We start from the raw sequence: 26173 nt of genomic DNA on the forward strand, positions 1-26173 counted from the left end.
TCTCGTTTCTGATGAATGCTTCCCGTTTGTTTTGTTACATATGACATTTTCTCTAAGCTGGGCACTGGTGTCCCATTGCTGTGCGTCGGATTCCACGTACTCTCCTTTTGGGGGTTTCGGACTCAGGCTCCGGCCACGAGTCTGTGTACGCCTTTCTCCTGTCCTGGGGTTATTTTTTCCACTCTGCGGGTATTGGTTTCCCCTTTGTTTCTGCATACTTCTGTGCACTATGCATGCGTGTGAGTGAGCTGGAAGATAGCCTAGTGGCTAGTGTACTCGTCCCTGTGGCTGGGGTTGCCGGTTCGTGTCTCGGCTTCGCAGCTCTACTTCCTGTGCTTTTGGTCTACTCCTCTCCTTATTTTTAGGGGTTTGGCTTTCTGCATATTTCAGGTTTGGCGCACTGTCTTTATGGTTTTTGCCTGCTGGTCTTTCTGTATCCTGGTGCGGTCAGTTGTGCTTTTTGTGTGTTGCTCTTCTACTTTATTAATTTGTTTCTTTAAGGCATTCTTATAATGCTCGGACTTTACCCGAAGGTGTCAGTCCGTGTGCCGTCCCCCCTCCCGCTGTCCGTGTGCCGTCCCCCCTCCCGCTGTCCCTGTGCCGTCCCCCCTCCTGCTGTCAGTGTGCCGTCCCCCCTCCCGCTGTCCGTGTGCCGTCCCCCCTCCCGCTGTCCGTGTGCCGTCCCCCTTCCCGCTGTCTGTGTGCCCGTTGCTGTAGATAGCTGTGCGTTTCCTTCAGCTTCTGGGGCGACTGTGGTGTTCTGGCAAAATCATTACTTGGGAAGACGTGAGGAAAGTTTTTGTGAAATCTCTCTGCGTGGTTAGTGCACTAGTGTGAGCTTAGTAGCTGGAGGTACAAACCCACCCTGCTTGTAATCCAGGTTATTGTGCACACCTTGTGCCTGTGGGCGTCGTTCAACATCTTGCTCTGTGTCTTTCTGGGAGTTTGCTTGGGCTGTGGTCTGTGATTGAGGTTATGTAGATAGATCGCTTTATTATTTTGTTAGGCAAAGGACTGCCCACAGTCTGTTCAGAATGGGCTGTGGTGGAATCCGGACTAGTCTGGGCTCTGCACGGAGGTGGCAGGGTTTAGCTGGTTTCTGATGTTTGCATCTTGCCATGTCACCATAGCTGAACACCTTTCATATGAGATATCTTAAAAAAAAGCCAATTTAGACGAACATATGGTTGTCACATCTTAGCGCTCTGAATTGACCTAGGTGATGTTTCGGTGATTTACAAAACTGTATGGGTAGCACATTGATAGAGCATGTGGACAACTGAAGCGCGTCACTAGAGTGGAACCGGGTGTAAGTTGAGATTCCAGACACTTCGGACCCCCGGACACATGGGCTGGAACGGAGTCAGTCAGTCACGTGTCATGCAGTGCTTGACATGAATCACTCAGCGTAAGTCCGACTTTATTCTGCGGCGCTGGCATGTCATGCGGCGTGGGAAGTGACGGGCCGGGTGGGGACATCGAGGGGGTCCGATTTGCTCTTCTATCCATTCTGCCGTTGCTTTTTTTCTCAGCTCATTATTGCCTTGTGATTATCACCATGTGATGAACACTTGGTGTTTGGGGCCAGTTTTCATTTTTTGCTTGCAAAGCCAAATAATTCGCCCGAGGCCACCACTACAAATGTCATCACTTATGAATGCGGCCAAAAATGTCAGCTCGGTCAAAAACAGCGTGTACCCTGCTGGTAGTTAATAGAATCGAGGTTCTTCCAGGAAATTGACTAATGCGTGCTGTGATTTCCAGTAACACTATATTTACTTCCAACGTGTCCTTGTCTTTTCCAAACCACAGTTGTGACTGCAGCTGAGTGTCTCAGCTTGATGAGTGGCATTTGCCAGAGATTAAACTATTGGCATTGTAAATGACAATGCCATTTATTTATCTGTTTTCAAAACCAACACATAAATACAAATTTTGTCATTTACAATGCCAATAGCTCTAACTTTTCAAAAGGCGAAACCATTGCATTGTAAATGCTTGTTCTGTTTATCCACCTATGACAGTTTTTTAATAAAGAGCACGGTTAAAATGTAAGCATCTTATCAACCTATGTCCACTGTTTTAAAATGTTAAAAATAATTGGCTTTGATTTTCAAAAATGAATTTACACATTTAGAAAACAATCATTAATATCATTCATTCTGTTTCAAAGGTTTAGATAAACTTTAATAACTTTTAATTGGCTGCAAAAGGCAGTAAATAACATACACATGTTTACCAATTAATTGAAAGGAAAAAGGTGAATCTGCAACTTTTTTTTAAAGTCTTCTATATAACTAGCATGTATATTAAATAGTTTCATGTATTGGTTAATATTTTATAATTGACAAAATCTAAATTTGTGTAAAGGTCATAGGGGTTGGGTATAACTGTTCGACTTAACTTTCACAGAGAAAAACTCACTTAAGGGGAATGATTTTTCCAAGAAAAAGTTGGTTCTCACCCAACACTAATAAGGCAATTGGAGCAAATACGTGTTACCCCTTCCAGTTAAATACACACTAGGGAGACTTGTGACCTATCTGTTGCTACATTAACACTTAGTACCTTTTTATATGTTCAAACAATTTACTTGAGAAACTTTTCTGCATGTATTTTGTAGTTCATATATATTCTTCAAACAATTAACTTTTCACTGCACAATTCAGATTGAGGTTCTACCTTCTCCTGTCCAGAGGCGTATAAAGCTCTGTGCATTCAATCGAAATATTTCTACTCTACAGAGTTATTAAGGCGTTTATATAGTGCACTTGCCAGGTGAAAGGCTAGAGAGTATACTTAAGGTATATGCTGGTAAAGGCTGGAATATTTAGCACATAAATGCATATTCTAATTACATTGCAAGTCAAACATTTGTTGAAATACATTGTAGAATTCCTTGTAGGAGATAGCTCCCGTGGAGACTCACTCACCAGCCTGTCTCGGGTTACGGTGAACAGAAAGGCGAACTATTCAGCTGCACAACAGACGATGCCCAGGAGAAGAGACCAGATAAACAAGAGTAACACATATGGAAGGATGGTACTCACTGTCGCCGCTACTGAGCCAGTTCTCCGTCTATTTAGTCCAATTCCACCAACAGTCTCGCCTCTACCGAGCGCACAGGTCTACCAAACACTGAATTCACTGTCCCAGCATAGCTGTTTTCCATTTGATTATATCGGAAAACCATGCAGTCTGGCGACAGGATGGCCAATAAACGTTGGCTGAGTTTGAAAGCAGAACATTGACTCCAGAAGTCCTACGTGGGAACAGAGCTGACACATTCTGGGCTTCCACGAAGTAAATTTCAGTGCGTCACTGCCCCACCTAATCAAATTGGAAGCAGGGCTAGCCTTTGGGAGCATGACACATTCTAAACGCGTTTTGTGTCAGATATGTGTCCAAATGGCATTAGGTGAACAAGTAAATGCTTAAAAGGTAGAGTAAAAGTTCACACGAGGTAATAAGCGTAAATGGAGCCTGCGGGCAGCGCAGTCATTTCTCTGATCCTTTCATTCAACATTTTGTACGGCTGGATTGCTTCTCTTTGTAAACATGGGCGACACCTTCAATTAATATTATTCTTATTTTTTTTGCTCTGAATAGGGTTTCTGCTGCTCAATAAAGTGTGTAACTGCATCTTTCTTCTGGCCAACTTACTAATGCATTAATTTAATGATTTCTTCAATTGAGTTACTTTTTATTTATATAGGAGTCGTAAAACGTTTACTTTCTCTCCAAATTATGCCCAAGATAAACCGTCGAAGTGGAAGAGGTCACACACACAACAATTTCATTAGGTGTATCAGCACATGAAATAATGTATCCACATTTTGAAAACGGAAACTGCATTTTTTCTCTTTATCAGTGTTTCTTGACAAATATTTTTTAGGCAGTCGTTTATTGAGGGGTGCCTTCGTGCCTTCATGCCTAGAGTTTTATGCTCTGTTTAAGTAACCATCGTGCTGCCCCTCAGTCATATGCATCCTTCTATAGAGGTCATAATAGTAGATGAGCTCATGAAGTAACATTTCCTTGACATTTAATATTTTGATTATTGACCACTTACAAATATATACATCACAAATTGAGTTATCATGTCATTTATAGTTTAACTAAAAGGTGTGACTATTACCCAAATCGTTTAAAGACTGGAAGGTTCACATATTCTGCCCGTCGTGTCTGCACTGATACATAATTATGTATTATGTAATGCTGTGATTGCAGATGTATCTTGATAACATCTAGCGGCTCAACGAGGGGTTTGCCATGCACAGCGCTGCGGAGGACAAAGAGACTGAGAAACGTTGTGACAAGCTGTGTATGTAACAACATTTAATGATTTATTAAAAACATTAGGAATTAATGGACATTTAAGTCGGTATGGACCACAAGTACCAGGATACTTATTGCTTTATCTACACGGCAGTCTGCAATGAAGGAACATTAAGGCAGTCCTTTGTCACTCGTATTGTGTGTTATGCACATACATTTAAAAAAAAAAAAAAATGCTGTCCTCATTAGCCATATAGTCGATCCAAATGTGCTCCTAGCCGCAAAACATGAGACCCGACCCCCCCTGTAGCACCGAGAGGCCTAGTACTAAGCTCCCAGTACCCAGAGAGTCAGACCCGTCTCCAGCAAAGCTTGGACAGACACTCTCCCTTCGGGCCCGTTCGGCCAGTTGTCCAGTGACTGTGCGGCCTGGGGTGCCTCCCTTTGGACAAGGAGATTTTAGGCCTAATCATCGGACCCGGGGGAAAAAAAAAAAAAAAAAAAAAAAAAGCCCCGGGTTGACTAACTGTCCCTTCTCCAATTAATCAAAAGGTCCCAAAATCTCAAAGATCGGGGGCTACATGTTCTAGATAGGTCGACCTTTGATGCTGCATATAGTGAAGACAGCCACTCCACGTGCGTTGGAGGATTTGTGTTAACCCAGTTTTTGCAGATTTCTCTTCTTGCTAGTAGGATGGCATAGAATAAGAACTCTCTCTCTAATCCCTTGATGTTATTATTTAGGCCAAAGATGATTAAAGACCATGAGCACGGGATAGATGATCTGAGGATAGATTCGAGTGTTGTCCTGACTTCTTGCCAAAAGGTGGCGATGTTCGGGCACTCATAAAACATATGAAGATCTGAGGCTGCTGGAAAGGAGCATTTGCTACAACACTTCCCGGGTTGGAATTTCGAAAGCCGTTTGGGAGAGTAATACGCTCGGTGGAGCGTGAAAAAGTGATTACGCCTCAACCATGCTGGCTTGATGATTTTGTAGAGGAGGGTAAAAGATTCCTCCCATATGTCCTCCATATGTAGTTCTCCCTCTGCGCCCCAGAGTTTTTCCGGGAGGTTGAAGTCACGCTCTCCATCCTCTACCCCATACCATCGGGACACGGCACAGACACCGCCCTGCTTGCCGTCATCGAGGAAGCAAGGCGCATTCTAGACTCAGGGGGATCAGTGGCAGTGATCCTCCTGGATCTGAGTGCCGCCTTTGACACGGTTAATCACCGTGTCCTTCTTCACCGACTGGCTACAGCAGGGCTCACCGGGATGGCACTCAAATGGATAGAGTCCTTTCTCACTGGACGCACGTTCCAGGTTTGGGACGGCGAATTCCACTCGGCCACACTCCCACTCACCAGCGGGGTTCCTCAGGGCTCCTCCCTGAGCCCCACACTTTTTAATGTGTATATGGCCCCCTTGGAAGATGTGGTAACACCATACGGGATAAAAATCGTGAGCTACGCTGACGACACACAATTGGTCGTCTCCCTCTCCCAACTTGACAACCACCCAGACAAATTACCAAACTGTCTCACAGAAATTCACGGGTGGATGTGTGAATCGTCATTAAAACTCAACGGTTCCAAAACGGAGGTGATGCTCATGGGCAAACAATGGGCGATCATCCCCCCGGCAATTTGGCCAGACGTGTTCGGGGAAATCCCCACCCCGAAACACGAAATCAAGACCCTCGGAGTCTGGCTAGAACCCGCCCTCTCAATGAAGACCCAAGCGGCTAAAACCGCCGGAACCTGTCTCGGGCTTCTGCGAACTGTTCGCAAAATTCTCCCCCTCCTACCGCCTGTGTCCAGGAAGCTACTTGTACAGGGCCTCATATTGTCACGGCTAGACTACAGCAACTTGGTCTACCTAGGTGCGCCGGAAGCCACCTTAGCGAGACTGCAAAGAACCCAGAACGCTGCAGCCCGCCTAATCATGAGCGTACCTCCTAGAGTATCCGCTAAACCCGCCATCAAGGCGCTGCATTGGCTGCCAGTCCGCCAAAGGGTGGAGTTTAAGGCCATGTGCACGGCCCATAAACTAATTAACGGATCGGGACCTGCGATCCTTAGGGGCCTGGTCACCCCCTACATTGCACCAAGGGCCCTACGGTCGGAGAACGAGCACCTGGCCAACATCCCTAAATTTAAGAGAACACGCACTGGAGGCCGACGTTTCTCTGTCAAAGCGTCCACTGGTTGGAATTCTCTCCCACGCTCCCTCAGACTGGAGCCCAACCACCTGACATTCAGGAAAAAACTTAAAACCCTTCTATTCCCTAAATAAACCCTCCACCTCTCTCCCCCTCAGTAGGACTCAATGTTATCAGCGCGGGGATGCCCTCGGGTCACCAGGCGCTATACAAATTGCTAAATAAATAAATAAATAAAATAAATATGATGTGCCAGTAGAAGAGTGCGACTTCCTTTCTTCCCGCAGGTCTCTCGACTAGGGTGTTTTCTAGAGGACTATATTCTCCCATCATTGCTTTCTTCTTTATTTGAGTCCGAAGCCAGCTGACCAATTGTAAGTATACTATCCAAGAGAGTGATTATGTTACCCTAATCTTAAAAGTATCCCATTCCATAATTGATCCTTCTACCAGCAGTTCCCCCCACTGTGTTATACCTGCGTCTAATAGGACTCTTTTAACTGTGTTGGCTTCTTGAGATGATAACCCAGGTAAGTCCCAAATCGGAGCATGTTTAGATAGATATCCTATCCCAGCCTTGGATTTAATTTGAGACCATTCTTTTATAGTGCCCAGTAGTGACTTTAGTCTAATTTTTCTAAAGAACTTCTGGTGGCCAAACTTGAAGAGAAAACCATTCACTGGAAGGTCCGAACCCAATAACATTGCTTTATACATAAACCCATTTGCATTTTCCCAGGGGATCTTGAGTAGCATCCTGGAATGGGACAAATGAAATGCCCAGGCGTAGTATTCCAGGTCTGGCAATGTAAGCCCCCCTTTTTCTCTTCTCCTTCTCAATTTTTTCCAGGCCAGTCTGCTGGATTTATATCCCCAAATAAATGAGTTAATGTTTTGCTGGCATTTTGCAAGCTGTTTGGTATCAAAAGTTAGCGGGATGGAGTTGAAAATGAATGTAAATCTCAGGAGAATGCTAATTTTTATCAGGCTGGTTCTCCCGTAGATGGTAAGCGGGAGAAAGGACCAAGCTTTCATCAGGGATTGGGATTCTCGGGAGATCCGGGCTAAGTTGTTTTGAGCCAGATGTTCTAGGTCTTTAGTTATTGTAACTCCCAGGTACCTCATTGAGGATTTTACCGGGAGTTGAAGATTATAAATGTTCCAAACCATAATTTCCGTTTTTCCTGCATTTATTTCATATCCCGAGAATTTTCCAAAATTCTCCGCTTTCTTTATAAATATAGGGAATGCCAACGCGGGATTGGTTGTATAAATGAGTATATCATCGGCATAAAGTCCGACCTTCTTATCCCAGCCCGAAAAAGTGAAGTGTGGAATATTAGTATCCTCCTTGATAGACTGTACAAACGGTTCTACATATAAATTAAAAAGGAGGGGGGATAGGGGACACCCCTGCCTTGTTCCTCGGCTAATTTTAAAAGGATTTGTTCGCGAACCATTTATTAGTAGGGATGCTCTGGGGTTATTGTATAATACGCCTATAGCCCTACAAAATTTGGGACCAAGATGGAATTTTTCATTATTATATTTAAATATACCCAATTTACCCTATCAAACGCTTTTGTGGCGTCGAGGGTCATGATAGCCAGGGGTAGGCCGAAAGTTGAGGCGATGTCCGCGGCTCCCACCAGATCGTAAGTTAGGTCGGCCAATTGCCGGCCTATAATGAACCCCTTTTGGTCAGGGTGGATAATTGATCCAATCTCGCTTCCCAATCTTGCTGCCAAAATTGATGTGAAAATTTTATAATCGTTATTGAGAAGCGAGATTGGACGATATGATCCACATTCGGCTGGGTCCTTACCTGTTTTTAATATTAAGGCTATATTCGCTTCCCCCCAGGAGCTTGGTGGTGGCTCCCCTCTAATCAGTATGTCGTTGAAAAGATTCATAAGGACTGGAATGAGAGTGGGATTGAGTACCCTATATAATTCTCCTGGAAGACCATCCGGTCCTGCGGCCTTACCCTGTGTTAATTGTTTGATAGTGTTAGCAACTTCTAATTCCGTCATTTCTTTATCTATATTTTCAATTTGGGAGCTATTCAATTCTGGAAGAGTTATATTGTCCAGCCATTCGTTCCTTTCGTCTAGGTTAGCATTGAGTTCCTCTGTATAGATATTCCGAAAGAACTCACTAAAGGCTTCCCCGATGTCCGTATCTGTTAACCTACTAGTGGCTTCCCCAGCGACCCTCACTTCTTTAATAAAGTTTCTGGACTGGTTGGCTTTTATTTTCCAGGCCAACAATTTTCCAGCAGATTCGCCATATTCAAAATGCGCAAGTTTACTTGCCTGCCATCTTTTATTTAGCCTCTCTTGCAGTAATGTATCTAACTTAGCTTTTAATTCTATTTTCTCCTCTTGATTATCTGAGGGGGCCGGATCTAATGACTCCAAGCGGGTCAGTTCTTGCTCTATATGTAGGATTGCCTCCCCACATTTCTTTCTCCTGTAAGAGGCCCTACCAGTAATGCAGCCCCTTATAAAAACTTTCCAGGCCTCCCATACCATAACCAAAGAGGCAGAGCCTAAATTTTGCTCCAAGAAGGAGACAGTTTCATGTACCAGATAATCTTTCTCCTCTTCCTCCAATAAAATTGTTCGGTCAAAGGACCAAGATGGATGAGTGGATTTCTGCTCTAGTTTTACTAAGAAAAGAATAGCAGAGTGATCTGAGAGATGCAGTGGCAGGTATGTTATGTTTTTAACCTGATCTTTGAGAGAGAGGCTGAATAAGGCATAATCAATTCGTGATTTATGTCTATATTTGTAATTGTGAAAAGAGACTCCCATGGCTTTACCAGCTCTTTGTCTCCATAGGTCGTTTAAGCCCAGATTCGACATACATCTAAGAAGTGTATCCCTCATGTTACTGTGCGCTACGGCCCTGGAAGTGGGAGATTTATCTAATTTTGGATCTAGAACAAGATTAAAATCACCCACCCAAATAATGGGGTCAGGGCGGGTAATCAGATGATTCTGCACAATATTCAGATAAGAAGGATCGTCCTGGTTAGGTCCATAATAGCTAGTAATGGTAAAACCCTTCGAGTGTAATTGGGCATTAACTATCAGCCATCTGCCGCTCGCATCTGTTTTCCAGTCCGTGATCTGGGCCCTTGCTGCTTTTTTAAAAATGATGGCAGTACCACGAATACTGGCGTTATGATCCGTGCTTACAAATTTATCAACCCATTTAAGTTTTTTAAATATATCTGTGATCTCTTGTTTGTTTAGATGTGTTTCCTGAATCGCAATGATCTGCGCGGGTGAATCTCGTAAATACTGTAAGATTCTATTCCTCCTCGCCCTAACTCGCAGACCATTTACGTTCCAGGATAAGAATTTAATATCTGACATTAGTTTTTAGGCTCTTTAACATAGTTTTCCAACCCTCAGCTCTGATACTTTTTTTGCAAGACTGCCTGTCGTTAGCTATATCTGTTTCTGTTTTGGCCAAGCAGCAACTTTGAGACAGCATTGGATCCATTTTCTTCATGGTTATAGAATTCGGTTTATGAGGACTTTTATATTTTGCCTTCCCTTTCCCACCCTTGGAAACCCCCCCCCCTACTTACTCTCGCTTGATGTATTGCCAGCTTGTCGTCTCTGATGTGTTCCCGTTCCATGCCCTAATATCACTCTTATCGGTCTTATACGCTTTATATATGAACAGTGGCGATTAGCGATTGGTGGAATTGTGGGTTTAATCTCTTATCTGGTAGTTATATTATTACATATTGTTACTACTGATGATCCTCGAAATACCGAGGTGAGTTTGGGCGAGAATGTAGGAATTATAAATAAATAGGTCCCATTGCAGCCTAGTGTAACTCAGGACTTCTGACAGTGAGTTTACAGGGGATTGAGGTCTATAGTGAAGTTCCCGTGCTAATAGCCGTTTCTTTATATATCACCCAATGCTATTTTGGTTTCCTACGTTTTAGTGAAAAGTTTGTGTATTATTTTATCTTTTCCTCCTTTTTTTTTCCCACTTTTTTTTTTTGTAATTTATTTCCCTCATCTATCATTTATTTCACCGATATTTATATTTTTATTTTACTTCCTCACCCAAGTGTTCGTGATTTCTTCCACCCCCCCCTTTTTTTTTTCTTTTTTTTTTAACTCTTTTTTAACTCCTTTTTTTTTTATAAAAGAGAAACTTTTACAGATTCCTCTATTTTTTTTTTTTTACTAGGTTTTTTTTATTTTATTTTTTTAACACGCGGTCTGGGGGGTTTGCGTGTTCACTAATAGTGACTAGTAGCTCATCAGCTTCGAAAGGAGACTTAACATTATACATTTTGTTATTGTACATTATCCTTAGGAAGGCAGGGAATCTCATTTGCACGGTAGCTCCTAGGCTTCTGAACTTCTCCATCCGTTGACCTAATTCCCATTGCCTGTCTAGTGTGGTTTTAGACAGGTTTGACCGCACTTCAAAAGAGAAGTCTGAGGCTTTCAAGGTCTTGGCTTTCAGGGCTAGATTCAGAATCTTTTCTTTCCGTAAGTATATTAGAAAATTCACCAGGATCTTCCTTGGTTTATCTCTGCCTGATTTGAGACAGAATGGGTCCCGGTGTACCCTCTGGATATCTGTTTCTATCTCAGACAAGGGTTCGTCCAGATTGAGAGAGTCTTTTAGTATGGTTGCTACAAAGTTCTTTAAGTCTCCTCCTTCTTTCCCCTCCGGAATTTTTAGAAGTCTCAAGTTATTCCTTCTAGAGAAATTTTCAAGAGACTCTACCCTCTCTTTGACTGTATTGCCTTCACGTCGTAGTGTCTGAATCTTCGCCTCAGCACGCTCCAATTTTGCCTTAAGCTCGCCAGCAGAGTCCTCTAAGCCTCCAGTTCTTAGTGAGAGACCATCTACCTTGGACTCTAAGTTTTCGCACATTGTGCGGATCTCTGATTGAGTTTGTCTCGATTCCTCGAAGCATTTTTTCGATTCCTCAAACCCATTTCTGATCTCTTCCCTCATGCTAAGAAGTATAGCTTGGAGGGTGTCGTCGCTATCATTTTCTTCGCAACTCCCACTACATTGACCCAACTCTTTTGTCTCGCTTCCTACCGCTGAGGTAGAGGCTTGCTGGCCGAGAGGGGGTGTTGCATTAGCAACTCGCTCTACTGGATCCCCCATCTTTACACCACTAGCTAACTCCTCTGCCCCTGTTACTTCCTCTTCGGTTGCCCCCAAGTTGTTGAGTATAGTTGTAGAAGTAGTTGTAGGTTCAATAGCGTCAACTAATGGAGGTGCAGTTTGTGTACTAGCAAGTTTTTGGGGCTCTTGATTTATACTTAGGACCTGGGGCAGGACCTTGAAGTAGGACTTCAGTGAAGGTGTGATTCTCGAGATTTTGCTAGCTTTTGTTTTACAGTCCCCTTTACTCAGACTCGCCTTATGTGGTAACTCCTTCGGACCGGTATAACGTAGCTGATATCCCTTACCCCTTCTCGGTACCCTTGTGACTGGGGGCTGTAATGTGTTGGTTGCAACCTCAACCTCAATTTCTGGCTCTGACTCCGTGAGGGACTGTTCCTCTGGGCTTCTTTCGGTTACTTGTGCTTGGCCTGTGTCCCTAAGACCTGCAGGGGCAACTAAGTCTTTATCTTTGTTGCTACCTTTCCCTTTCCCCTTAGCCTTCCGCTTCCCCAGGGTTCTAGCGGTATTTATTTATGAAGTCTCACTAGGAGCCTGGCTGGGAACTTGAAATTGTGCCTTAAATCTGAAGACTCTGGATGTAAGGGCTAGGTTCTGCGAAGGGTAACAGTATTGTATATCTGTAGGGCCCCGAGTGTCAATAGGCTGAGCCTCACCCCTCAAAGCACTCAGCACTTTTCCCCCCTGCTGGTCCCCCTTACCGCACCAAATGTTTGTTGTCGCTCTTTTTGCAGAAACGCCGTACACTGCTGCCCTTCTGCTTCTTCTGAGCTCCACGGCTGCGTCTCCCCAGCGGTAGGGTGCAGGGAGGAGAACCTGCCCCCAGCACATCGGCAGCTCTGTCCTCCTTTATTTTAAAAAAGCACTGTTGTTTCCAGGAGCACCGGCTGCCTTCACACCACCGAACTTGTATCTTGCTCTAGCACAGAGCTCCCAGAGCTCCCAGGCTCCCGTCTGCCCCCTCCTCACTATCGGCACCGCACAGCGCTAAGCACCGCACTGCACAACATGTGGCCTGACCGGAGGCTGCTCCGATCCGTCTCGCCTCCCGCCAGGTAGGGTCCCGATATTTAGGTACCTCGGCAGCTCTGTCCGGTGTTGTAGTCTCACACTGTGACTTCAGGCTTTCACACCGCCACCAATTTGGGCCGCGCCGCTTCCCGGAGCAGCTCAGCCGAGCACAACGCTCCCGGAGCTCCCGAAGCCCTGCCTGCCCGCTCAGTCTCACTCCCGCTTGCCCGAACCCGATCCGATCTGTCTCCGTCCCGCCTCTCACCGGGTAGGGTCTTGATGTTTTTCACCGATGTTTGGCAGCGTCCTAGCTTGCCATCTCACCGCTCGCCCGTATGTAGCGACCTGTACGATTAGTTCGTCTTGTGGGGCACGTTAGCAGGAACCTTCGTCAAGGACGAGCGCGCCGCTCTAGCAAGCGGCCGCCATGTTTTCCCCCATGGGCATTTGGTGGTCCCTTCGTCCTGATGCACATACATTTTTAAGCACTGAGGAAGACATACAGCTGAAATGCGTCTGCCTTTAATAAATGTATGAACTCTGCAACCCCCTTGAGTGCAACATAATGTGCTGGAGCTTGGCATATGAAACGTGAGTCCTAAACTCACAATCATGAAAGCACCTGCCTAGGAGTTCAGAAGCCATAGGTGGGACCCAGCTTTTTTCAGTGTAAAAAAATAAAAAATAAAATGATAATAACCAGAGGTAATTATCATTTTAGTTTTCCCCGTTGCCGTGTCTTTGAGGGGCGGGGCTGCTCTCAGAGCAGGGGGAGGAGTTGTTTGCACTCCCTATGTGAGCATGAGTGCTTGGCCAGCCCTCTCCGGCCACCCAAAACAGTCATACGCACATAACGTGCCCTGTCGCAGCGCTCAGACCCATCACAGTGCTGCATTGCAGAGTTGTGATTGGCTGCAGGGAGCCTTGATGCTTCCTGCTCTTTTTCTCCCCAAGAAGCTAGGAGGAGGACTTAGGAAAGGGGATGGCCGACCAGTTGGTAAAAATTGTTTTTTTAACCTATTCCCCTCCCACCCCGCCCTACTGCTGCTAATGGGTAGCAACCACCAATGCTAGGACGGAGCAGTAATTTATGAAGAGGCTGCCAGAACCGTCGCTGCTAGATTCCCCCACCAATTGGAAAGATTGTGAATTATACAAATTCAAGGCATCAGGTAATTTGGCTGCAGCCTGAGGATTTATCTTGATAATATCCAGCGGCTCGAGGAGGTGTTTGACACGTACAGCGCTACGGAGGACAACGAGACTGTGAAATATTGGGACAAGCTGTGTATGTAATCTAAGAACTCAAGAATATAACAAATGTACTGGAATTCAAGAAAAATAAAGAAAACCTGGCTATTCACCAATTAGCACGATTTCTCTTAACTTCTTGACCAAAGTCTGTCTTACAGCCTGGTTCAGCGCCAAAATAGCTCCGGGTAAGAGTTGCGAAATCCTAATTTCATTTCAACATTTGAGGTCCGATGTAGGTGGCTAATTACCGGTCCGTAAACCCGAAATTCGGTAAATTTCAGCCTTACCGACCGGTATTGTGCCATTTCCAATGTAGGTGATGATTCGGTTAATACAGAATCGGTATTTACCGATTCTGTATTTACCGAATCATTATAAACCGATTTGGTATTTACCGAATCAGTAAATGGTATGTAGGAAGCACATTTAAGAGTGCTTATGTGCTTTAAGGATTCGTTATTTACCACCAACTACAAGTTGGTGGAAAATATCGAAAACCTTTACAAAAGCAATTTTGTGCTTTTGTAACAGTGCCATGTGGCAGACATACATGTCCTTAGGGCATGTATGTGTGCCACATGTGCACCCATACACTATTCAGGGGTGCAACAGGGTGTCAATGTGACACCCTGCCACCCTTGTAAATCTTCCCCCTATTACCGATTCAGTATTTACTGAATCAGTAATTCTGATTCATTCCTATGGGCCTCCAGACCCATTGGAATGAATGGGAATTACCGAATCGGTAAATACCAAATCGGTAATTACCGAATTTTACCGATTCGGTAAAATTTACCGAATTTTTTCCTACATAGCATTTACCAATTCTAAAATACTGAATCGGGAAAATTCAGTATTTTAGAATCGGTAAATGCAGATTACCTACATATGGCCTCTGGTGATTATTAAAAATATCAGGAATTTCTGGACATCATTGGTATGAACTGCAAGCATCAGGATATTTACTGTTTTATCTACACAGCAGTCTACAATGAAAGAACATAAAGGCAGTCCTTTGTCACTCGTTCTCATTTTGAATTCACCAATGAGAATGGAGCTTTCATCTTTTTAATGAGCGCAATGTTGTGTATTATGCCCATACATTTTTAAGCACTGAGCAAGGCATACTGCTGAACCACGTCTGCATTTAAACCTGAGTCCCCAATAAACATAACAAGTAAAGAAAGATGGGCAGGGTAGGAATACACTGACCCTCTAGTAGTAGTGACAGGGTCCCGGGGATGAAAGCATTTTTTGAAATTCAGTTATGCTGTGGACTCGCAGGTGGAGCATTTAAAATAAAAATAAAAAGGCCATGTCCCGGGGGATGGGGTCCCCGGGCTGATTAAGGCCTCGGGAGGAGGGCCACGCTGCCCCCTTCCACATTTTTTCATTAAAAAAAAAAAATTAGGGGGCAGGCCCTGGGGGATGGAGTCCCAGGGCCAAAACAATAGAAAAAGAAGGGTGGCAACACAGCCCCCTTCTTTAAAAAAAAAAAAAAAGACTGGCTTCGCGCCGGAGGCCACACCCCCTCCTTTCATCACTCTGCTAACGTGTCCCTGTCGCATTTGCAGATGGGTAACAAATTCCTTTGAATACTGGGGGTCCCTGAGGGCCAACTAGCCCACCAGGTACCTCCAGGAAGCGCCACGGAGCTGCGTTGCAGAGTGTTGTAAAAAGGGGCGTGGCCTCTCAACACCTCTCTGCAACGCAGCTCTCTGGCGCATACTGGAGGTACCTGGTGGGCTTGTTGGCCCCCAGGTACTCTCAGGATTGCAGAGGAATTAATTCTCAAAATTAAAACGCGCCACAGGGCGTGTTTGCATACATGTCATCTCAGGACCCGCCCCCTTCGTTCCCCATTGTGCAAACACGCCTGTGACGAGTTGTAAGTTGGGGAATTAATTCTCTTTCAATACTGAGGGTCCATGAGGGCCAACTAGCCGAAGAGGTATCTCCAGTATGGGCCAGGGAGCTGCGTTCAATCTTGAGGGCTCTGGGGGGCCAACTAGCCCACCAGGTGCTTCCAGTAAGCACCACTGTGCTGCGTTGCAGAGAGGTGGTCTAGGCCGTGCCCCTTTTTACACCTCTCTGCAAGGCACCTATGTGGCTCTTACAGGAGGTACCTAGTGGGCTAGTTGGACCCTAGGGACCCTCAGGATTCAAGGGGACTTAATCTCCCAACTTAAAATGACCACAGGGCGCGTGTACACAGTGGTGAAAGGAGGGGACAGGGCCTGAGGTGATGTGTGCAAACTCGCACTGTGGTGCATTTTAAGAGGTAGTTTTAATTCCCCTGCCCTATTATATACTAGGGGCTTACAGAGGAGGTCATGCTAATCATAGGGAGACCCCAACCCATAGTGTTCCCTAGTGTATGTAGGTTTTTTCACTTTCACTGTATTCTAAGTGTCTTTTAACATAGCACTGGCTCCAGGAATGGCTAGTCAGAGTATGTTACCACCAGTACTCGTCTGAAAAAGTTGAGGGTACAGGATGATTTTGCAACAAGGCTTATTTCTGCTCTTCGTTTTTTTTTCTATTTTCCTTCCCCTATCCCCAAAATCAAGTAATCGTAGGAGCTTCCCCCTCTCCCTCCAGAAGACCTTTGATTATTTACTTAACTCCTAGCTATGTGGTGAGCCCCTCCAAAAAAGACTGGGCTTCTTGTAAATCTGTAAAAATAAAGAATTTCCCTTTGGCTAGGACCTTCAATTTAGACTGCTGGATGATCATAGCTTGGGCACCCTTAGCCTTAAAAGAATCGATCATCTTAACAAAGTCCCTACGCCTGTGGGGTGATGCCGCTGACATGTCCGAAAAGATCCGAACGTTTTTTGCTTCATCGGTATTAAATGTTCTTCTTGAAAAGGCTGTATTAAGGATTTTCTCTTTCACCCTATAGTCAGAAAAATTAAGTAATATTGTACGAGGGTATTTGAGATTATTGGGTTTATGTGCTGGGACTCTGTGTGCTCTTGTGATTGTTAAGTCACCTTGCAATTCCGGTATAGCCTTTTTTAAAAGAGACTTTGACCATTTCACTACGTCCGTGTCCTCCAGGCCTTCGGAAATGCCCACTAGGCGCAGATTGGACCGTCTGTTATAATTTTCTAAATCCTGTAGCTTTTCCGCCAATTGAGATTTCTCTTTGTTTACTGCATGGAGGTCTTTCTGCATCGTGATCAAAGTATCTTCCAGATTAGAGACCCGAACTTCTGCCTCCGAGACCCTTGTGGGAAGATTTCCGAGATTTTATCTACACAGCAGTCTACAATGAAAGAACATTAAGGCAGTCCTTTGTCACTCGTTCTCATTTTGAATTCACCAATGAGAATGGAGCTTTCATCTTTTTAATGAGCGCAATGTTGTGTATTATGCCCATACATTTTTAAGCACTGAGCAAGGCATACTGCTGAACCACGTCTGCATTTAAACCTGAGTCCCCAATAAACATAACAAGTAAAGAAAGAGGGGCAGGGTAGGAATACACTGACCCTCTAGTAGTAGTGACAAGGTCCCGGGGATGAAAGCATTTTTTGAAATTCAGTTTTGCTGTGGACTCGCAGGTGGAGCATTTAAAATAAAAATAAAAAGGCCATGTCCCGGGGGATGGGGTCCCTGGGGCCGATTAAGGCCTCGGGAGGCGGGCCACGCTGCCCCCTCCCACATTTTTTCATTAAAAAAAAATAATTAGGGGGCAGGCCCTGGGGGATGGAGTCCCAGGGCCAAAACAATAGAAAAAGAAGGGTGGCTACACAGCCCCCTTCTTTAAAAAAAAAAAAAAAAGACCGGCTTCGGGCTGGAGGCCACACCCCCTCCTTTCATCACTCTGCTAACGCGTCCCTGTCGCATTTGCAGATGGGTAACAAATTCCCCTTGAATACTGGGGGTACCTGAGGGCCAACTAGCCCACCAGGTACCTCCAGGAAGCGCCACGGAGCTGCGTTGCAGAGTGTTGTAAAAAGGGGCGTGGCCTCTGAACACCTCTCTGCAACGCAGCTCTCTGGCGCATACTGGAGGTACCTGGTGGGCTAGTTGGCCCCCAGGGACTCTCAGGATTGCAGAGGAATTAATTCTCAAAATTAAAACACGCCACAGGGCGTGTTTGCATACATGTCACCTCAGGACACGCCCCCTTCGTTCCCCATTGTGCAAACACGCCTGTGACGAGTCGTAAGTTGGGGAATTAATTCTCTTTCAATACTGAGGGTCCATGAGGGCCAACTAGCCCAAGAGGTATCTCCAGTATGCGCCAGGGAGCTGCGTTCAATCTTGAGGGCTCTGGGGGGCCAACTAGCCCACCAGGTGCTTCCAGTAAGCACCACTGCGCTGCGTTGCAGAGAGGTGGTCTAGGCCGTGCCCCTTTTTACACCTCTCTGCAAGGCACCTATGTGGCTCTTACAGGAGGTACCTAGTGGGCTAGTTGGAGCCTAGGGACCCTCAGGATTCAAGGGGACTTAAAAATCTCCCAACTTAAAACGACCACAGGGCGCGTGTACACAGTGGTGAAAGGAGGGGACAGGGCCTGAGGTGATGTGTGGAAACTTGCCCTGTGGTGAGTTTTAAGAGGTAGTTTTAATTCCCCTGCCCTATTATATACTAGGGGCTTACAGAGGAGGTCATGCTAATCATAGGGAGACCCCAACCCATAGTGTTCCCTAGTGTATGTAGGTGTTTTCACTTTCACTGTATTCTAAGTGTCTTTTAACATAGCACTGGCTCCAGGACTGGTTAGTCAGAGTCAGTTACCACCAGTACTCGTCTGAAAAAGTTGAGGGTACAGGATGATTTTGCAACAAGGCTTATTTCTGCTCTTCGTTTTTTTTTCTTTTTTCCTTCCCCTTTCCCCCAAATCAAGTAATCGTAGGAGCTTCCCCCTCTCCCTCCAGAAGACCTTTGATTATTTACTTAACTCCTAGCTATGTGGTGAGACCCTCCAAAAAGACTGGGCTTTTTGTAAATCTGTAAAAATAAAGAATCTCCCTTTGGCTAGGACCTTCAATTTAGACTGCTGGATGATCATAGCTTGGGCACCCTTAGCCTTAAAAGAATCGATCATCTTAACAAAGTCCCTACGCCTGTGGGCAGATGCCGCTGACATGTCCGAAAAGATCCGAAAGTTTTTTGCTTCATCGGTATTAAATGTTCTTCTTGAAAAGGCTGTATTAAGGATTTTCTCTTTCAACCTATAGTCCGAAAAACTAAGCAATATTGTACAATTTGAGATTATTGGGTTTATGTGCTGGGACTCTGTGTGCTCGTGTGATTGTTAAGTCACCTTGCAATTCCGGTATAGCCTTTTTTTAAAAGAGACTTTGACCATTTCACTACGTCCGTGTCTTCCAGGCCTTCGGAAATGCCCACTAGGCGTAGATTGGACCGTCTGTTATCATTTTCTAAATCCTGTAGCTTTTCCGCCAATTGAGATTTCTCTTTGTTTACTGCATGGAGGTCTTTCTGCATCATGATCAAAGTATCTTCCAGATTAGAGACCCGAACTTCTGCCTCCGAGACCCTTGTGGGAAGATTTCCTAAGTGCTCCTCCATTTTTGTAAGCCTGCAGTTCAACTGTGATATCTCGTGAGCTTGGGAGATTTTAAAATCCCTTATTTCGCGGAGTATAGTTTGAAGCATCTACTCTATCGAGTTCATCTTTAGAACGTTGCATACCCCGTCTTCTTGTGTCTCATGTAGATTTCGTACTAGACCTAGACCTGAAAGTTCGGTAGAAGGTGGTGTAGCTGGCAATGAGACGGTGTTCAAGAGCAGTACTTTATCTGCAGAGTGAACTGACTTTGCAATCTTAATAGGACTGTGATGAGGTTGAGACGGTGATGTGGAGCAAAGGTGGGGCTGGAGTTCAGCCTGAATCAAGGGAGTGGAGGGGGCTAAAGGAGCCTGTAGCGGTTGTATGACGTTTCAACGCATGCTTTTACAACGCATGCCATTACGACGCAACTTTTACAACACAAGTTGTTACAACGACTTGCGTTGGGGGGCGCTGGATAGTGAATAGTTTAATTTACTATTCAAACTCCAGTCCCCATGGATAGTAGGGAAGGTGTTGGATAGTAATTAAACTATTCCCTATCCTAGAGCGCCCTCCAGCGCAATTCGTTGTAATGACTTGCATTGTAAAAGTTGCGTCGTAATGGTAGTGCGTTGTAAAAGTTGTGTTGTAAAAGATGTTTCCTCCTGTAGCTGTAATAATTGTAATGAGATGGGGGGGAGCGAACTGGCATCCGGCACTGCCACTACCTCTGCCTCTGTTGTTTTCTCCAAATTGGCCTCTGCCACTGGGGTTGTTGGTTTTATCGCACCCCCTTTCTCTCTAGAATCTTCTCACTCCATTGTTCCTCTTATTTCCCTTAGGCTGGGCTCTGCCCGCGTTGGAGTACTCGTGAATCGCTCCTGCTGGAGCACTGGTTTTGAAAAAAGGGGATACTGCTTGGGGCTCGATTGACTCTCACTTCTCCTAATTGTACTCTTACCAGTGTTACCAGTGTTATCCACCTTGACCGCCTTATCACCTCCCTTCCCCTCATCATTATCACCAACAGCCAAAAGACTCAGTTCTGCCGAAAGTTCGGATAATGTCTCCGCATCCTCATCTTCTTCCTAGTCCTCCTCCTCCTCAGCCGACTTGATTGAGATGTTATGTTTATTTTGTCTGAACTTTTCGGCGCTTCCATTTCTTTAAACTTTAGGGCAAATTTTGCTGCACCTTTCTTCTGCCTTTTTTTTCCCCTCCTTTAGCCACAAGTGTGGGTATAGCCACTATCGGTGATTTTAAAAGCTCTCTCACCGAATCTCTCACTGAGTCCGGTTTGGCTTGTTTACCCCTTGCTCTCGCCACCATGTCTGTAAGCTAAATAATGTCTGTCCGCGGAGTGAAGAGGCAACGGGGGGTGGGCAAAAGGACAGGAAGAAAGGGAAAATAAAAAAAATAAAAAAAAATTCCTTTTTTCTTTTTTTGTGTGAGATTGAAAGGGGCGGTTGCAAGGGGTTACAAGAAGCGCATAAGGATGCAATAAAATGGCATCCACAAAGAAGAAAAAGGAACAGAGGGTGACAGAAGTGGGACACGGGGTTTGCCGTCACCTCTAGGGGGGTTTGGCAGGGGGGAAGGTGAAGGGGGTATTGCAGGGGATAAAAAAGAGAGTTCATATGATAAGAAGTTATATGGTCAATTAGAGGTACAGTCACGATATGGGAGAAATTAGTAGCAAATTAGTAACAGTAGTTTGCTTTATGCTGATGCACTTTTTTCTTGCACTGAAAAGCACTTTAAGATTCAGAGCGGGGGACTATATTACAAGTGCCGGTCGGAATAATGCATAAACCCATTGCAGCCTGTCTCTGTCTAATATTGGAATCTATCGCAAGAATTAAGTTCTATGCCATTTGCACTTCAATTGTTGATTTTGCACAGAGGCTAGGTATCGGAGGTTATAACTTTTTCTCTTTTAGCGATGTTTTTGTACATTTGTTTGCCTCCAATTTTATATTTTAGGATTTTGTATATGTTGCACTTTATTCGCACTCTAAATGCTGATTTTTTAGAAACTGTTTGCTGCTATATGGAATGGTGGTTTGCATATTTTGCACAAAAGGTTGTTTAAACTCCTACGATCTCTTCGTCTAATATTGGAAACTATTGCAAGATTTAAATTCTATGCCATTTGCACTTTAATTGCTGACTTTGCACAAAGGCCAGGTATAGGAGGATATAATTTTTTCTCTTTTAGTGATTTTTTTTTTTTACACTTGCGTGCCTCCAATTTTATATCTCAGGGTTCTGTATATGTTGCACTTTATTTGGGGTGGTTTGCGTATTTTGCACAAAAAGTTGCTCAAATTTCCCGGGTCTCTTCTTCAATTCCAGTCTTTGCTGTACTTTGCACACAATTAGTTTTATACTCGATATATAAATACTAATGAGAAATAAGCTGAAGTTTTTGTCTTTTAATACAAATGGTTTGAACAATGCTCGGAAAAAAACGCTATTGAATGCTGGATAAAAAGCCCCAGCCCGGATGTTATTTTTTTACAAGAAACCCATCACAGAGTCCAGGCTGAATGCGATAAAACTTTAAAGGGCTGGGCGTGTTATAGAGTTTCGTCAGTAGCAGGGTTGGCACAGAGGGGAGTAAGCATCATAGTAGGAAGGCATGTAGGCTTCTTTCCGGAAGGGTCACTCACAGATCATAGTGGTAGATGGGCATTCGTATATGGTAAATTAAATCAGGTAAATATAATATTAGCCACAATATATGCACCAGTGATAGATGACCCACTCCCAATTCTACAACTGAAACAAGCATTGACTGGTATACCTGGGCAAATAATATGGGGAGGGGATTTACATTTTTTACAGAACCCTTTAATAAATTCATCTAAAAAAAGACCGGCGCCAGAATAAACCCAAAGTTGCTATTGCCTTACAAAGCTGCAAATCAGACCTTGAGGTTATTGATTATTGGCGATCTCGCAATATATCTAAACACAAATATTCTTGCCATTCTGCAAAATACAATTCAGCATCTAGGTTGGACTTCTTTCTAACATCCTATGGGTTAGAAGTTCATAAATATGATCACCTATCAAATCCATTTTCAGATCACGCAGCACTTTATATGGAGCTAACTATAGGGAATCAAGAAACAGAGACACCTAGAAGATGGTATTTTAATAAATTGAACCTTTCAGAGGCACAATGGTGTACAGACATCGAGGAGGAGATTGAGGAGTTTTTTATGCAGAATAGAGGTTCAGCTCCAATCAATGTAATTTGGGACGCTTTTAAGGCCACTTTGAGGGGAATAATTACCTCCAAAGAAATACCGAAACAGAGGGTAAAAAGGGAGGAGAAAATTAATTTACAGACAAATCTTGTGAAGGCGAATAAAGAGCATTATAGAGCGAGATCTTTGGTCTCGAGGCAAAAGGTAGTAGAAGCAAAGAGAAAAATGAAGGAATTCTACTATGATTTAGGTGACACAAATAGCAATCTCTATGCCCAGAAGCTCTATGAAGGGAGTGAATACACAGGTAAACTCTTGGCTTGGCTTGGCAAGCTAAAGAAAATCAAGTCCACAACAGAATAGAGCATCTTTTGGACCCCGTTACCAAAGTACAGACGAAGACTATAGCTTCTATAGGTGAGATGGTTGTAACAGAAAATATTCGGGAATTTTTAGATGCACTCCAAATTCCGAAACTAGGTAACAATGATAAAAAAATGTTTGTTCAGGAGTTTACAAAGATAGGACTAGATGAGGTAATTAGCTCCCTCCCCAGTGGCAAGGCTACTGGGGAGGATGGGCTTCCTGCTGAACTTTTTAAAAAATGTGATGGTATTCTCCATAAAGAGCTCCTGTTACTAGTTAATTTCTTATTACAAGAAGGGCCCCCTCCAGACTCTTTCCGCACTGCAGTGGTCGTTAATATTCTAAAAAAAGGAAGGGATAAGGAAAACATGAATTCATACAGGCCTATAAGTCTTTTAAATACAGACTATAAAATCTTTACGAAACTTCTTGCGAATCGGCTGAATAAAATAGTAGGGTCTCTTATAGGTCCAGATCAGTGCGGTTTTATAGCAGGAAGACACCTCCACACTAACACAAAATTTTTATTGGAGGCATTGGATTATTTTAAGATTAATAAGGTGGAAGCACAGATCTGGTTTTTAGATGCCGAAAAGGCTTTTGACTAGTGTCAAGGGACTGTCTTTTTGCGATTTTGCACAGCTTTGATTTTCCGATTGATTTTATCTTCCTCCTGAAACAACTATGTGAGAATTCTAAGGCACAGATTATAATTAATAACATAAATGTTGGGACATGTAAAATTAACAGAGGCACGCGCCAAGGTTGCCCGCTGTCGCCAATTTTATTTGCTTTATTTATTGAACCTTTGGCGATTGCAATTAGGGGGAAAATGACCGACACAGTACCTGTAGTCAGAATGAAAAATATAAAACTATATGCCAATGACATTGTCCTTTTTCTAAATTCAAAGCCTACAAGTCAAGTAGAAATTCTAAAAATCTTTTCTGACTTTCAAAAGCTAGGAGGCGCTAGAATAAATGTCAGCAAAACGGAAATAATTTTAGCTAACTGCACGCTAGACACTTTATCATCGGAATTTAGGCGGATTTATAATACCCACCCTAAGAGATATCTGGGAATATTCATTTCTGACAATTTGGAAGACCTATATACGTTAAATTACATACCCCTGCTAAAACGGATTGGTTCAAAACTAGATTGTTGGAACCAACTACCGTTATCAATAATGGGACGTGTCGTCCTAATCCGTATGTCTATCCTACCACTTTTTAATTTCCTTTTTAGTGCAACCCCGTGTGCAATTCAGGTTTCATTTTTTTAAAAAGTGGATGCCATACTCTCCTCGTTTCTATGGGCAAATAAAATTCCGAGATTAGCACTTAGCACTTTATACCTCCCGTCCGCACAAGGAGGGTTGTCCCTACCAAATATTAGAGAATATTATTTTGCTACTTTTGCACATCACAGTTTTAGGTTTGTTTTTTTAGATGATCATGAAGCAGACAATTTTTTCATGAGGAAGATGTTGTTGGAATTTAAAATCTATGATCCAGTAAGAATTACGAAATACCCAAAGAAGATACGTTTTAAGTCTTTACAGTGGCTATTTAAACAGAGAACCCAGCTCCTGAAATATTATGATATTTTTAGAACAAGTAGTTTGACTAATTTACTTAATTTAATCATTGGGGAGAGGGGTTGTCTGGATAAAAATACTGTGCGACTTTGGAAGGAAAACGGCTTCGAGAAAATTGAGGACTTTCTTTTAGGAAATAGATGGAAATCTTGGGATTAAATTACTGGGGAGATCCACCACTCGAACACAATCTTGAAATGGTCCTTTATCGCTCTTCATGCTGAGTTCAGAGAGCTGGACATATGTAACTTATTTCATAAAAGTGTCATAACAGAAGCATTGAATAGCGTGACGCAAAGGAAAATCAGCGTCTGGATAAAAAATCTCAAGGCTGATAATTCAATATTATTGTATATTAAGGCCAGAGATAGGTGGAAAAAGAGGGAAGACATTGAAATTAACAAATCCACGTGGAATAAAGTTAATAAATTTAATAAATGCATTTTTAGAGGCGCCAATTTTAAGCGAATGCAATTCTATAGCAAATGGTTAATTTATAGAACGCCCTCGTTTCTCCATAGTATATATCCCCAAGTTGAGGATAAGTGTTTCCACTGTGAAGAAAAGGGCACTTGGAAATACATAGTCTGGCAGTGTTCCAAAATACAGGAGTTTTGGAAGGAGATAGGAAAATATCTCAGTAATATGATCAAAGTCAATATTGCATTTGATTAATTAACTTCAGTCCTTGGTTGTTCCCTGAACTCCACTCCCTACGACAAATCCTTGTTCATAGCATCATTGCTAGCAAAATCGCTTATTTTGCAGTGTTGGAAATCAGAGGAAGTACCAACCCTTTATGCATGGAAAGTACAATTATCTAGGATTCAGAGAAGGGAAAGAAAGTATGCATTGAGATCAGGAGCCCTTAGGAAATATGATAAATACTGGAGTCTGTTCGAATGTTAGAGGTATTATGCTGGACATAGATTTTAATCTCTTTCCTAGTCTGTTTCACTGTTAATATATTGAACTATGCACATTGCACTTTAGGAGTATTCTAAAACTTTTTGAATTTGAATATGACTATGTATGTATTTAAATGAAGTTACTTAGTTTGCTTACTGGTTTTTACACATATTGTACTATGCACTTTATCAATTTTATTGCTTAAAAATGCCATGTAATGTTTATCCACTGTCTATGAACTCTCAAGAATTTTTTTTTTTTAAAAGGCTTATTTCTGCTCTTCTGTTTGTTCTTTCTGCACATTTTCCTTCTTTCTGCACTTTTCATCCTCTTTGAGGACTTCTGTTGCTTCTTTCTGCATTTCTTTTTTTTCTTTCTATGCGTTTTTTCTTCTTTATTCACATGTTCTATCTCTGTAGGCATAGTTAGAAATTAGCATTTAAAAAACCTTTGAAATTCACGGAAAAAACCATGGGTTTCAGGGACATTATGGTTAGAAATTAGCATTTAAAAAACCTTTGAAATTCACTGAAAAAAACAGAGGTTTCAGGCACGGAATACTTAGGAATTAGCATTTAAAAAAACCTTAGAAATTCACTGAAAACAACAGAGGTTTCAGGCACGGTATACTTAGGAATTAGCTTTTAAAAAACCTTAGAA

At 43.3% G+C, this 26173-nt stretch overlaps 1 protein-coding gene across 2 annotated transcripts in view; it reads right to left on the minus strand.

The window, feature by feature from the left end:
- The window catches only part of LOC147747795 (dimethylaniline monooxygenase [N-oxide-forming] 2-like), a 311008-nt gene that overhangs the window by 242301 nt on the left and 42534 nt on the right, over positions 1-26173 (minus strand). The window contains exon 1 of one of the 2 annotated variants that reach the window (XM_086955917.1): positions 2934-3154. The exons of the other annotated variant lie outside the window; for it this stretch is intronic. The gene's annotated coding sequence lies outside the window, so the exon portion shown is untranslated. Of the gene's footprint in view, positions 1-2933; positions 3155-26173 lie in introns of those variants that run through there. 2 annotated transcript variants of the gene reach the window in all.

Source organism: Lissotriton vulgaris, chromosome 1_1 (assembly GCF_964263255.1).
Source record: "Lissotriton vulgaris chromosome 1_1, aLisVul1.2, whole genome shotgun sequence".
NCBI lineage: Eukaryota > Metazoa > Chordata > Amphibia > Caudata > Salamandridae > Lissotriton > Lissotriton vulgaris.